The sequence below is a fragment of the Rhinolophus ferrumequinum genome, chromosome 10, assembly GCF_004115265.2.
Source record: "Rhinolophus ferrumequinum isolate MPI-CBG mRhiFer1 chromosome 10, mRhiFer1_v1.p, whole genome shotgun sequence".
Taxonomy (NCBI): Eukaryota; Metazoa; Chordata; class Mammalia; order Chiroptera; family Rhinolophidae; genus Rhinolophus; species Rhinolophus ferrumequinum.
In genome coordinates this window covers 66,639,327-66,653,379 of record NC_046293.1, presented here as the reverse complement: position 1 = coordinate 66,653,379, position 14,053 = coordinate 66,639,327, and the positions used below count along the sequence as shown (strand labels likewise).

The window sequence follows — 14,053 nt, the reverse complement described above, 5'->3', positions numbered from 1 at the left end:
AGTTCTTGGTGTTCCTTGGATTGTGGCAGCTTAACTCCAGTTTGTGCCTCCATTATCACATAGCATTCTCCTTGTGTGTCTATGTCCAAATTTTCCTCTTCATATAAGGGCACCAATCACTGTACTATGGCCAACCCTAATGCAGTATGACCTCATTTTAATCTGATTACATCTGCCAAGACTATTTCCAAAGAAGGTCATGTTCACAGTTACCAGAGAGTTAGGACATGAACATATCTTTTTCAGGAACACAATTCAAGCCCTGACAGTAATCTAGCTCTCATAGAATGTGACATTAGAGGGGGTTTTTAAAAAATGAATAAAAGTTGGCATGGGGGGCAGGACATTGTACATTCAGCGTAAGAAAGATATCGAAGTTGGATAGTAGTTCGCTGCGGGAAGACTTGAATTGTCATTTTATCCTATTGTCTTAGTCTGCTCAGATTGCTATAACAAAAATATCATAGACCTGTGGCTTAAACATTAGAAATCTATTGTCTCACAACTCTGGAGATGGAACTAGAAGATTAAGGGTTGGCACTAGGGTTGATGTCTGGTAAGCCCTCTCTCCTTGAGTTGCAGACATCTACCTTCTCTCATGTCCTCACATGGTGGAGAGACAGAGATCTCTAGTGTCTCTTGCTCTTCTCATAAAGGCACTGGCCCTATATTATTAGGGTGCACTCGCCTTATGACCTCATTTAACCTTTATCACTTCCTCACAGGCCCTATTTCGAAATATAGTCACACTGGGGATTAGGGCTTCATCTCTAAGAATAGTAAATTACATTGTGGGAAACAGAAGTTTCTTGAGAGGCATTTCAGAGGTAGAATCCTTAGGGATTGCTAACATCGTGGAGGGTGTGATGAAGAGGGAAGGATTTGGGATAGATGAATCTGGTAAGACTTGGTATTAATCTTCATTTACCTGTATTGCTGTGGTATGATTAATTAAGGCAAGTTATGGTTATGCATGTCAGAATTTCTCTGTTTTCCATTTTATAAAACTGAGACTGTACCCCAATTTTCCTGACTCTTATTTTTAATTTCCTGACTCTAATTTTCTCTAGTATAAAAGTCTTTTCAAAAACCTTGGCTTGCTTGGCTGGTTCCTGTACCCCAAAAAGTCCTTAGTCACTTCTCCTGGAAGGTTACATCCTGTTCCTCAACTGCCAATCTCAGTTCAGAACCTACTGTGATTTGATTATCCCCTGCCTAATTTCCTTTTAAATTGCTGCTGTATGAGCACCCACTGCTTACATTACATTTGTATTTCTTGGTCTTAGCATTTGTTTGTATCACCTCTGGCCTTACTAAACCATCTGGACAGTCAACTATCTGGCTGCTCCCGTAAGAGTAAGCTTACTGCCACATGAGTTTCTTCCAACATGCTTCCTGCCCACCCTCAGCTTTCTCCCAGCTGGCCTTGGTTCCTGACATCTTGGCCTGTCTTTTCTCCCAAACTTGTTTTAGTGATAGATCTTTCTAACTCTCAGGCCTCTAGGTAAATGAAGAGTTAATTTAGACAACCAATTATTCCCTCTTTTTCCCTGTTGAGTTCATTGCCTCGGCAATTTTTTTCAATGCTTCTGCGTCATCGTAAATATTGTTTCTTTCAAAAGCAGTGTAATTTTTATAATCTTCAAATCCATGTTGTTTATTGATATAAAACAGTTTCTTTCAAATAGGAAAAGCCTAAACTCAATGTTTTACCCTATGGGGTTCTCCACTTGACTGACCCTGGTGGCCAGGAATTGCAAAGTTGAGCCTTGTTTAACAAAGGGCAGCAATCTGCCCGCTGCGCTGGTGAGCACAGTCGTGGAGAACACAGAGGAGGGGCTCACCTCCCTCCATACGGCTCATGATCAGCTCCTTCTACCCCTCAGGGTCTTTCCTGGAAGTACTTTTGTTTTTAAGTATCATTTTAAGGCTTTAGAGGAGTAAGAATTTTCTGTACAGAAAGTTTACGGAGCCTTCCTTTAGAGTTTTGATTGGTTATACTCCCATGAGACAGCCTACAGATGACATGAAAAGTTGTAATTTGTAAAACGATGTTTTCGCATATGAAAATATGTAAACATACTCAATGTATTATACTTTATCCGAATAGTTTTGGTTTGGGGAGTTTCAAAAATATGTGTGTATATATATATGTATATATATATATATATATACATATATATATACACATATATATATATACACATATATATATATCTCCTATAGATTGTACCCTAAAACAGTTTAATATATACTTAATTTGGAAAATAATTTGGATTTTAATACATAAATTATTTGAGTATGAATTTTGTATGTTTATCTTAAGAAGCAGAAAGTGAAAATCTCTTTTGGAAGGGTAAAATTCTGGAAGGGAGAAGAACAATATTTTACAGAAGGATAGATTGAATTACATGCCAAAAGTACTCAGAGAGAACAAGTTCAGTTGTTTCAAATGTATCAAATATCATAATGTAATTTTCAAATTTGAATACTATTAACATTAGCTTCTCAATTTTCATGTGGCTTGTTAATATTAGTGAGCAGTGCCAAATAGCTCCTAAAACCAACTTGTTCTTTTCCATTTAAATTGTGCTTTCCAAAATCTGTGAGGTTATTCCATTCCAATATTTTTAGATATATTTATATTTAAGATATATTTACATTCAACATTTTTGAATGTGATATTGAAGGTAAGATTGAGTGTATTTTGTTATGGAGGAAAATGCATAGTACAAAACATTCAATTTATAGGCATGATTAGAAAAGACTCTTTAGATTTTTATTTTATAAAAATAATGGAAAATTATAACCTCAGATTGCATATCTTGATTGGAGACTGTCTAAGGTAAGTGTGCTTCTAGTAAGTTGGCAAATTCCAAGAGGGCTGCTTCATGTTTCTTATTCCTAAAATGTAGTAGAGCGTATTAAGACTTTGGTACTGGGGTTGACAAGCAGGTTTTTCCTCTTAGACTCTGCTATATCCAGTTTTGTACTACATGTCACTATTAGGCTGTAGAAGCTTAATCCGATGTATAGTCCTTGAAACATCAAAATAGTCTTTACATTACAAAATGTGCCGTAGAGTTCCTTTTAAATGATAAGCTTTTCTTACATGGTTCCATCTCCAGCTGCATCAGGACATAATCTGCCTTTGAGGGGACTATATTTGTGATTGTTCTTTTGTCATTCATCTCTAAGAAGTTATTGTCACAAATCAGAACAGAGAAGTTCCAAACTGTCTCTAATGTTTCCTCCATACCCAGAGCAGCATTGTTTGAAGAAGCAGGAGTTTTCATCGACTGTCTTTACGTGGTAGGCTGACCCACCACCATCCTAGCTCTGGTCACTATCATCTCTTGCCTTTATCACCACCTTTACCTTGGCCTTTAATCTCACCTCCCAGAAGTCTATTGTCTATATTTCAGTGTTGTTAAAAAGCAAATACTTCCAGGGCTTCTTTTGGTCACCAGAATCAAGTCAGAATTCCTCAACATGGTATAATTTTTGCCCCTCTCTACCTTCAGCCCTCACTTTCATGTTTTCAGCTTCTTTGTTTTTCTTTGTATAGTTACTTGATCCTAACCCGTTGCATATGCTGCCCTTGACCTTGAATGCTGACCTCAGCTCTCCCTCAGCCTCCTCCATTGCCTTCCTTTTGCCCTCCTGACAAACCATCTTGCCTGCTTAATTGAACTCATCAATTAGATATAAATCTTAATGTTACAAACTCTGGAAATGTTTTCTGACTCCCAAAACTGAGTTAGGTACCATGCTTGTCTGTTCCCATAAGACATACCACTCTGTGTGTAATGGCTTATTTATCTGTTACCTTCCCAACTAGACCAGCAGTTCCCTGAAGACAAGCACCATGTGTTGTTTATTACTGCATCCTCAGCACCTATGATTTTGCCTGACACATACTAGGTATTTGCTTTATATTTGTTAAATAAATATTGCCTTGTGCCCACTTACCCCTTACTCCTGGTTTTGTTTCTATATTTCTTTGGCTCCTGGATATTTGGGCTTCTCTCCTGCATGTTACCCATTTAATCTGACATTCAGTCTGGCTGTTCTTATTTTGATCTTGGCTGTTGTTCTATCTTGGATGTCTTTTCCACCAGCCTTCTGATCCTCACTGTTTTGACTGCTTCAGAAGGCTGCCTTCCCTGTGATATCATCTGCCCAGCTGATGTCCTTTCTGAGCCCATGTCTGCATGGAGAGTGGGGGGATAAAGATTACATATTTGTTCCTAATTATCTCTTATTATAGTATCACTATGCAAAGGTAAGGAACTTTGGCTTTCTTTTTGACAGCCAGAGAACTACTCTGGAGCCTGAATTCATCAAACTGCAGTCACTTTTTCTTTATTGGGTGACTATGAGGGGTGCATCTGCTAAAATAGTCTGGTCTCTGTACTTCTCAGCCCATTCACTGTACGCATCAGGTCTCTAATTAGCTGCTTCACCAAAACCTTAGTTCTCTCTTTTCTTTGTCTGAATCTGCTTTCTGTAAGTCTTAGCAAGATTCAGGGAGAAACACCTCAACAACTTCTATCTTCTCTTTTCCTCCTTCCAAGTTTTAACACAAAGGATAGAGAAAAAAATGTTCCTTCAAATTCTTTCCAAACCTCCAAGATTTTTCTCCAAAGAAAAGAAGAGACTAAATTATTCTCTTGATTCTAATTTCTCCTCGTCTTCCTCCTGTTCTGTTGGTGGATTTTGTCCTCCTCAAGAGTGACTTTATTTATCTTTTCATACTCATATACCTGTTGGCCATTTGTCTGTCTTCTTAGGAGAAATGTCTATTCAAGTTCTTTGCCCATTTTTTTTTTCAGTTTAAATGCATTTTATTTTTAGACAACCTATACAGCATGTTTTTCTTAAAAACAAGGCCTCTGCTCCAAATAAATAAATCAAAATAAATGAAGAGCTCAAGATAACATCAGTCCCAATTGTCCTAGTTCTGGTAAGTGGATGAAAAGCAGCAGCCAGTTATGGTGATGACAGATGATAGATCCAAATTGCCAAATTTGTTAACATTTTTCCATTTCTCAGCCAGTCTTAACAAAAAGCATATATGGGGTCATGCCATCCTCACAGTAGTCCAGCACAGCAACCATGCCATCTGGATTCATGTTCTCACCAATAAAGAACTGGTACTTTTTTTTTTTTAAATTAGCAGGATGTGCTTGATTTGTTCTGCAGCCCCTGTCATAAAGGTGTTATGCTTTCTGGTCTCTCTTCTTGAAGTATCCCCTTGATTGATTTCATGCAATCTTTGATGTATGAGGTATGATGAAACAATACAGTGAGTGTTTAAATAAAAAAAAAATTTTATTACAGTAAAAGACACATTGCCATTAATCCTCCTCAAAGGACTACCCCTCGCTTTGAACACACTTATCCCAGCATTCTTACCACTTTCTGAAGCAGTTCTGGAAGTCCTCTTTTGTGAGTGTCTTTAGTTGCGCTGTGTGGCTGCCTTGATGTCCTGAATCATTTGACTTTGGGGAAAAGCCAGAAGTCACACAGTGCCAGATCCAGTAAATAAGGTGGATGAGGACACACCATAATGTTTTTATTTGACAGAAATTACTGTATACCAGAAACAATGTGTGACACGGAGTGTTGTCATAATGGAGGGTGATTTATGGCACACTTTAAAACACACCTTCTCTCAACCATAGCTCACACCTGACTGACTGCACCAAACAAGTTGAAACTTGTCACACACTGTTACTAGGGTTCCATGTGCCACTTCCCGTATTGAAGATCCCTGCCTTTCTGTTGGATGGCACTCGGCAGCAGCATTTACTGTATTTTGTGATCACAATGGAAAGGCTCCGTGTCACACATTGTTTCTGGTGCAGCAATTTCTGTCAAATAAAAACATGACAGTGTGTTCTCATCCACCTTATTCACCGGATCTGGCACCGTGTGACTTCTGGATCCTCCCCAAAGTCAAAATGTTTCAGGACATTGAGGACACGACAGCGCAACTAATGACACTCACAAAAGACGACTTCCAGAACTGCTTCAGAAAGTGGCAAGAACGATGGGATAAGAGAGTCCGAAGCAAGGGGTACTCTTTTGAGGGGGATTAATGGCAATGTATCTTTTACTGAAAAATTTTTTTTTAATTTAAACATTCACTGTATTTTATGATTACATCTTGTACTTTTTGTAGGCTTCTTTTGTGAAGCTGGTTTCCTGCAAATGATGGTTCATGACAACATCAACGCCAGTAATTATGCTTTCAGTACTGAGAAGAGGCATTGCCACCAGTGAGCGAGTCATCAGTGTTACGCTCTGTCCTACTGACCATCTTCCCCTCCACCTCCAGGCACAGTACGTCTGTGATCTCCCAGATCTTATAAATGTCAGAGTATATCTTATCATGGCGAATGAGGTCCCGGTAGGTGATCACGACTGTGGCTGGAAGGAGAACAGGGAGGCACTGGCTTAGCAGGAGCATGGAGCTTGGAACTAGCATGATACAGCTGGAGCAATGGAAGATGAGGGTGGAGGGGGCAGAAAAAGCCCTTTGCCCGTTTTTAAAATCAGATTATTTGGATGGTTTTTTTGTTTTGTTTTGTTTTTTACTATTGAGTTGAAGAAGTTCCTTATATATTTTGGATATTAACCCCTTATCAGATATATGATTGCAATTATCTTCTCCCATTATATAGGTTGCCTTTTCACTCTGTGGTTTCCTCTGCTGTGTAGAAATGTTTTAGTTTGATCTAGTTCCAGTTGTCTATTTTTGCTTTTGTTATTTGTGCTTTCGGTGTCATATCCTGGAAATCATTGCCAAGACTGATGTCATGAGGTTTCCCCCTGTTTTCACCTAAGGGTTTTCAGTTTCAGTTATTACATTTAAGTCTTTAATCCATTTTGATTTTTGTGAATCCTCAAAACGTAAGCAATAAAAATGCCATATGATCCAATAATCTCTTTTCATGATCTTGAAGAGATATTTGCATACCAATATCATGCTCTTGAAGAGATATTTGCACAGCAATATTCACTGTAGCATTATTCACAATAGCCAAAAGCTAGAAACAATCTAAAAGTCCATTGCTGGGTGAATGGATAAAGAAAATGTGGTGTATATGTACAGTGGAATGTTATTTAGCCTTAGAAGAGGAAGTGCTTTCACATGCAACAACATGGATGAAACTTGAGGGCATTATGCTAAGTGAAATAAGCCAGTCAGAGAAGGACAAATATGCATGATTCCACTTAAACAAAGTGTCTAAAATAGTCAGGCTCTTAGAAAGAGAGTAGAATGGTGGTTGCCAGAAGCTGGGAGGTGGGGGAAATGGGGAGTTGCTATTCAATGGGTATAAAGATGAATTATACAAGATGAATAAGTGCTAGAGATCAACTGTACAACATTATGCCTATAATTAACAATTCTGTGTTGTACACATAAAAATTGGGTAAGAGGGTAAAGCTTGTTTTAAGTGTTCTTACCACAATCATTAAAAAAATAAACAAATAAAAGCGATGTTGTTAACTACTTCTTGTTGAGACAGGTATGCCTAGCAATTTAAAGCATTTTATAACCTTCTACAAACCCCTGCTTAAGAGACTTTGAATGATTTTTCCTACTGAAAACTAAATAGCTCAGATAGCCATAATCTTGTAATAGCATCACCTCTGTATACCCTTTAGAGAGATCTGCAAATATATATATATATATTTTAATTCATGGGAGGTCCTCATTTATTTGTGACACAAATTGATGTATTCCTGGTGATCGGGAACAGAGCATGGATTTTCAGTTCTAAATATCCAATGAATGAGTTCACTAGATCTGCCAGAGTCCTGTAGAAGAAAACTTTCTAGATGATTCTCAAATGAAAATGGTGATTTTGATTTTCAGAAACAATGAAATAGACTTCTATATGACTTTGTATCTAAGAATATCTAAGCAACACTGTGTGAATCAATGCAGAGTACACTCAGTTAACTTCTTCATAACGTGGTTTCACGGGTCTGCAACGGAATGGGTGTAACACTAATGGAAATGACTTTGCTTGACCAAAGCAGCCCTGTAGTGAGGAAGAAAAAAAAGACCGGAGGTCTAGAGCAGTGCTGTCCAATAGAAATAATGTAACCCACATATGTAATCTTAAAGTTTCTAGTCGTCATATTAAAAAAGTAAAAATTAAACAGGTAAAATTAATTTTAATAATATGTTTTCTTTAAATATATCCAAAATGTTATCATTTCAGCATATAATCAATTAGATATTATAAACGACAGCCTTTTTGGGGGTACTCCATCTTTGGCATTCTGTGTGTATTTCACACTTACAGTGCACTTCAATTCTGCCTAGCCATATTTCAAGTGGTCAGAAGCCACATGTGGCTTCTGGCTACTACATTGGGTAACAGAGATCTAGAGCCTGAAGACAGTGGCTGTGTCGGGTATCATCAGGGCCCCAGTAAGGTGAAACCTGAGGATTAGATGCCCCCGACTATGTCCTTTCCCATGACACTCAGAATGTCTTCGAAATTTAAATGCAAACTCTGAGAAAAATGAAGGTTGGCATTTTTGACATGGGTGAGAATAAGATTTTTTTGCTTCATAACATGGTGCCCTAATGTACAGATTACGTTTAGGTATGAATGAATTAGAAATTTGTGCTGCTTGCGCGCTCAAGTTTGTGGTGTGTTTCCCTACTTGTTACACTTACCTCACAGAGTGGTTTAGATTACTAAATGAAAAGTTGTATGCTAAGACTATGGTACAGTGAATGTATGGCCCTTGGAAGGAGCTCCATGCTTTCTTTCCCATTTCCTCCATTTAAATGCAAAGAGGCCAAGGCCATAAGTTTTATCTTTTTTAGGATCAATAAATTTTCACAGATGGATGTCTGAAGATTTCAGCATGTGTTCAATGCAATCATCACGTGAAAAACTATAAGTGAATAAAAGCCACTTATTTTCACTAAAGGATGACTAAATTAAAATCATATGACATTCTGAAATTTTATTATAACCACTTCATCTGTGAAGACCAGCATTTAGAATTGGAAGCTAAGAAGTGTGATACTAAGAAGTGTGTTAAGTGTAGGTAGATATATTAGTCTATTCATTCATAAATAGACTCAACAAAAATGCTGACAAAATATATATTTAGAGCAAAGTGTTTAAATTGTTTTAAAAGTAAGAAAAGCACCCTAAGCACAGGAAACATCCAGGATTGTGCTCTTTTTCTTTTTTACTATTTTTTGAGACACATATTGATTTTGTTGTTGTATAGCTCAAGATTAAATGGAATTCTGTCATTTTGTCAGCAGCATTCAGGCCTAACCAGTAAGAAAATACAGAGGCCAAGGCTAAGAAGTAGGTTCATGTAGTTGATGTGAACTATAAACGTAAGGAGTTTAATGGAAGAATGCAATTATCCCTGATTATTGCAGAAATGCACCATGGAGATATCTTACAAAGAAAAGGATGAGGATTTTGGAGAAAAGATGCAGACACTTCTTTGTGTAGTCTTGTATGGCAATGAAATACAGGTAACCATTGCCTGAAGACAGTTAGCTTTATAGTTAAGACCTAAGTATAAATATTGTAACAAAGACTCAAAATAGCAGTGGTAAAAACAATATAAAAATGTATTTTGTTTTTTTTTTTCTCATGGAATTGCTTAAGAGCAAGCAGCCCAGAGCAGACATGGTGGCCCCTCAGTGTCAGAAATCTGTATCCTTCTAGCTTATGCCAGTACCACACTTAGACCAGGGCAAGAATGACCCTTGCCCTTGGCTCTGGCTCTAGCCTTCCTTGAGATATGTGCTTTCTCCACAAACCAGAAGTCTTCAGGACTAAGGTGTGCCTACCTAAAACTTCAGTCCCCTCCCCCACAGTCTAAACCATGTGCTAGGTATTCAGGATGCAGGATACCCTACTCAAATGGCCCCAAAGAGGTGTTTCCATGCCTCTCTCCCAGAGGATTCTGTGTAGCTGGTCTGTGCTGCCCTAGGCTCAAGGCAAGGCGTGGCTAAGTGACAGCTCTGTGTGGGAACTTGGACTATGATCTGGGATACATATACATGCCATGAGATCCTTTAGAGTGCGTGACAGAACAATAGCTGGGTAGGAATATTCACGGACCAGGGTAGGTGGTTATCTATTCCTGACCTCACCACATTCTGGTACACAACTCAAAGGAGTTCATGGATTTTACACTTGAACCTAGCATACAAGGTAATTTGTCAAGCTAGGAGCTTAGAACATATTCTATTTAATAGTTTTTAGGTGAATGTACAATTTTTAAATATTTATGTCTATAGTATTTGGTCCTCCATTTGAAGGCTAATCCCAGCTCCTGCAAATATTAATGGTGAGCTTGCCTGTAGTTTTGTAATCCCCAGCATAGGACTGATGTTTCATGGACCAAAATTACTCATTCAGTTCCACCCATTACACCTGCATTTCATCCAGCAACAAGAGGAAAAGCAGAGGGGAGGTGACAGATCTTCCTTTACAGCACAATCTAGGGGAAAAAACACCAAAACACATTGCTTCTGCTCACATCTCTTTAGCCAGAACTTATAAACATTTTTACTGGACTCACATTCTACATTCTCAGCTAAAAGTTCTATGAGTGAGGAAGAAGAGGGAAATGGATATTGGAGAAAACTAGCAGACTAACACACCTTTTCCCTTTCCAAATGAGTTAATCCCAGAGTCCCATTCAGTTCCAGAATCAACTTCAAAGTCCAGAGTCTTGGGGCAATATGGGGTCCTCGCCAGTAAGTTAATGTAGCTTGTTGTGGTCCAGGGATCTGACCACTAAATAAAAGCTATTTGTCTCTTCCCCCCACACCTAAACTCAATAAAAATGCTAAAGGGTGAATAGGATATCCACAGTAAAAATTCTCAGTTAAAACAGGGAAGGGTGGAAAATCCTGAGGCAGTCACTGGTTTTTAGCAATCGTCAAATCTTGCTGAGGAAGACACTGCAAAACCTCCCTGTCTAGAAGCATGGTTTGTCCTTGGTTAGTTCATTTGGAAACCTCTGTTTCTGTTCTCTGAAGAAATTGTTTCCCCCTTGTGCTCAGTAGTCCCTGGCTTTACTCTCGGGGACATTCCTTCCTTATCCATTACCCTCCATAGGAAATTTAGGTGAATGTTGGAGCATGTGTTGTTCTTGGGAGGTGGACTCAGGGGTTGCTTTATAGGTTGAACAGACCCAGAATTTTTCATGTGAGATGTGTGATTTCTTTAGAAATATATTTTCCTCAAAATCTTAATAGGCTTATAGTCTTTTGGCTTCAAGCTTGTTTCATAAATAAGTAGCCAAAGATACTCTCTCGTCAAACACCGTATATTTGAGGACCTTTTCTTTTATTAACTGGACAAGTGCCTCTGCCTGTTCTCCCCTTGTTATTAATGGCCTCCTTGAAGCCATCCAAAACAATAGCGTGGATTGAAAAGGCTACAGCATTAATAGGATCATTGCTTGTGGGCTGGACTCACTGACTGATGGGGAAATGCTTGAGAGAGCCCTGGGGGCACAGTTTTAGGTCCTGCTACGTCTTCATCTTTAGAGCCACTTCTTAGCCCTGTTTCAGTTATAGATACAGTGTAATTAACTTTTGCAATGACATGCAATGCTAAATTACTAGACTCTGTCCATTTAGATGGAAGGCTACATGAAGAGAAATACTTCCTTAAATGTATTATTCCCTTCAATCTATGCTGAAAAATATTCTAGTTCTAGCTTGAGTCCCTCTTTGTTCTAGGTCCATACTATAAGCCTCAAAAGGCAGCCAATATACACTAGTATTCTAAGTTTTTTCAATAAGTCCTAGACTCCCAGGCCATGTTCCTATGTGTTCTGCCTTCCAAGCCTTCAAAGTAAGTTTTTGTCAATGTATTTCCAAAAACTACCAAGAGTCACTGACCTTCCCGCTTCTTATTATCTCTGTCCCTTCCACGTGCTGCTCAACTCTTAAGGCAATGCTACATATATTAGATTCTGTTATGGCAAACCCAATTTTCGTATCAAATTCTAAATTAATTAGTCTTTAGATACAGTTGTTGAGTTCTATAACAATTCAAAAACAACAGTAGTTTAAACAAGAGAGCTTATTTCTGTCTCCCGTAGCAGCCCAGGTAAATGCAGTCCAGAGCGGGGAAAGCAGCTCTGTGATCATTTCCTTGCTGTAGTTCCAGATGACTTCTCCAGCTCTACTCATCATACTCATGTTATAGCCACTCTGAAGGAAGAACTAAACAAGGGAAGGCACATTCGTTCCTCTTAAAGGCATGACTCAGGAGGTTTTCATCTCTGATGCTCACATCACGTTAGCCAGAACTTAATCGTATGACAACACCTCACTGTGAAGAAGGCTGGAAATGAAGTGTATCTGGGCAGCCATGATCCCAGTTAAAAATACTGGTACAATGGAAAAAAGGAGAGAATGAGTATCGGGAGAACACTGGTAGTATCTGCCAGAGTGAGCAATTGTAGTTATAGATGGGGATCGGAAGAAGAGAGCATTGCCATTCATCTGCTTTATAGACATTGGTGACGTTCACAGTCACTGAATGACTATTCCCTCCTGAGGGACTGAGTAGCCCAGGCTGAACTTAAATGGTACTTATGGACCAAAGTGGCAGAGCAGTTTTGGAGAACTTCTGTTTTGTTTGGCAGAGATAGTTGGCCTACAGGAAAGATCAGCATGTATTTCTCGGTCTTGAAGAGTTTATAACATTTCCTTAGACCACAAAATGAATAGGACAACTGTGAACAGAATATTGGAAATTATAAACGCCAAAAGAGTGTCTCCCAAATAAGCATTTATGTTTTAATCTTCCTTTCTAGAAATAGCTCTCTTCTCGTCTGCTTTGTACATTGGTCTTGCACTGAATCCACATGGAAAGACCAAACCATCTAAATTCAGATTCAAGTCTCCTTGACTACAGTCAAAACTATTGTGGCAATTTTCCTCTGGGCATGTACTACTAGACCTAACAAGGGCATGTATTCGAAGTCCCAACTATTCTTCACACTGTATCAGATTTTTCATGTTGCGGATTAAATGGTAGTGTTCAAACACTGGAGCTTATTAATTTTACTAAGAATAAAACCAGGCCTAATGGCTGATTCAATTTTAATACCAAGTAGTGGTAAGTACAAAATGCACAATCCTTGGGTCAGACAGACTGTGGTTCAAACCGGATTCTGAAATGTGCATCTTAGCTATTCACTTATATGTGGGAGAGGAGACATCAGTTTTCTTCTCTCTTGGTTTCATATTTATGATCTTATCTTCAATTACCAGTTCTTAGTATATATCTTGAGTTCTGTTCCTTTTCTTAAGTCTCTTTGTCCTATATTTCTAACCACTTGGACAGTTAGGGATAATAATTAAACTTACTAGGCCTCTAGGTGGTTAAATGAGGTGGCCTGTAAAATTATAGAGGATGGTGCCTAATAGTCAAATGATAACACACAAAAACATTAATAAGCACTTACCCCAAATAGAGATCAACAGTGTTTTGACAGATGCCACACAGCAGGGGCTTCAGATTTGTAGAATACCACCAAATAAAACTAACTGGCTCGATGGTTCAAATCTTCCTTCACAGGAAATATCTAGTAGTTTCTGTGGTTCAGAAAGCACAAAATTTAGGAAAGGGAGAACTTTCTCTTTCCCCTGTTATTTAAGTCTGTGAACTACAAAATCTCTAGCCAATAGAAGACACTTTAAGAAATGTATCAATTAGCTATTGTGCCACGACTATTTAGGCCAATGTGCAGCAAGGCCAGTGTTCTCCACTGGAAAGGGAAACCATCCTGAGATTGAGGTGTGGAAGGATATCAAGATATGAGATAATATTGACCTGAATCAGTCAATTCCCACATGAATGAATGAGATATTTGAATGGGGAGCAACATCAGAATCAGAGCACCACTTTCGAAGTGCTGCTGTAATGTGAGAATAGAATGGCTGGGAGGAGAGGGCAGTGTCATAATAATAAGGACTGTAAACTTGATGGAATAAAATCAGACTAGTGAGATGAGCCTT

At 38.5% G+C, this 14,053-nt stretch overlaps 1 pseudogene; it reads right to left on the bottom strand.

Moving 5' to 3' along the window:
- Nucleotides 1-5,033: 5,033 nt before the first annotated feature.
- On the bottom strand, nucleotides 5,034-6,421 carry LOC117029179 (translationally-controlled tumor protein-like; annotated as a pseudogene).
- Between the last annotated feature and the right edge of the window lie 7,632 nt (nucleotides 6,422-14,053).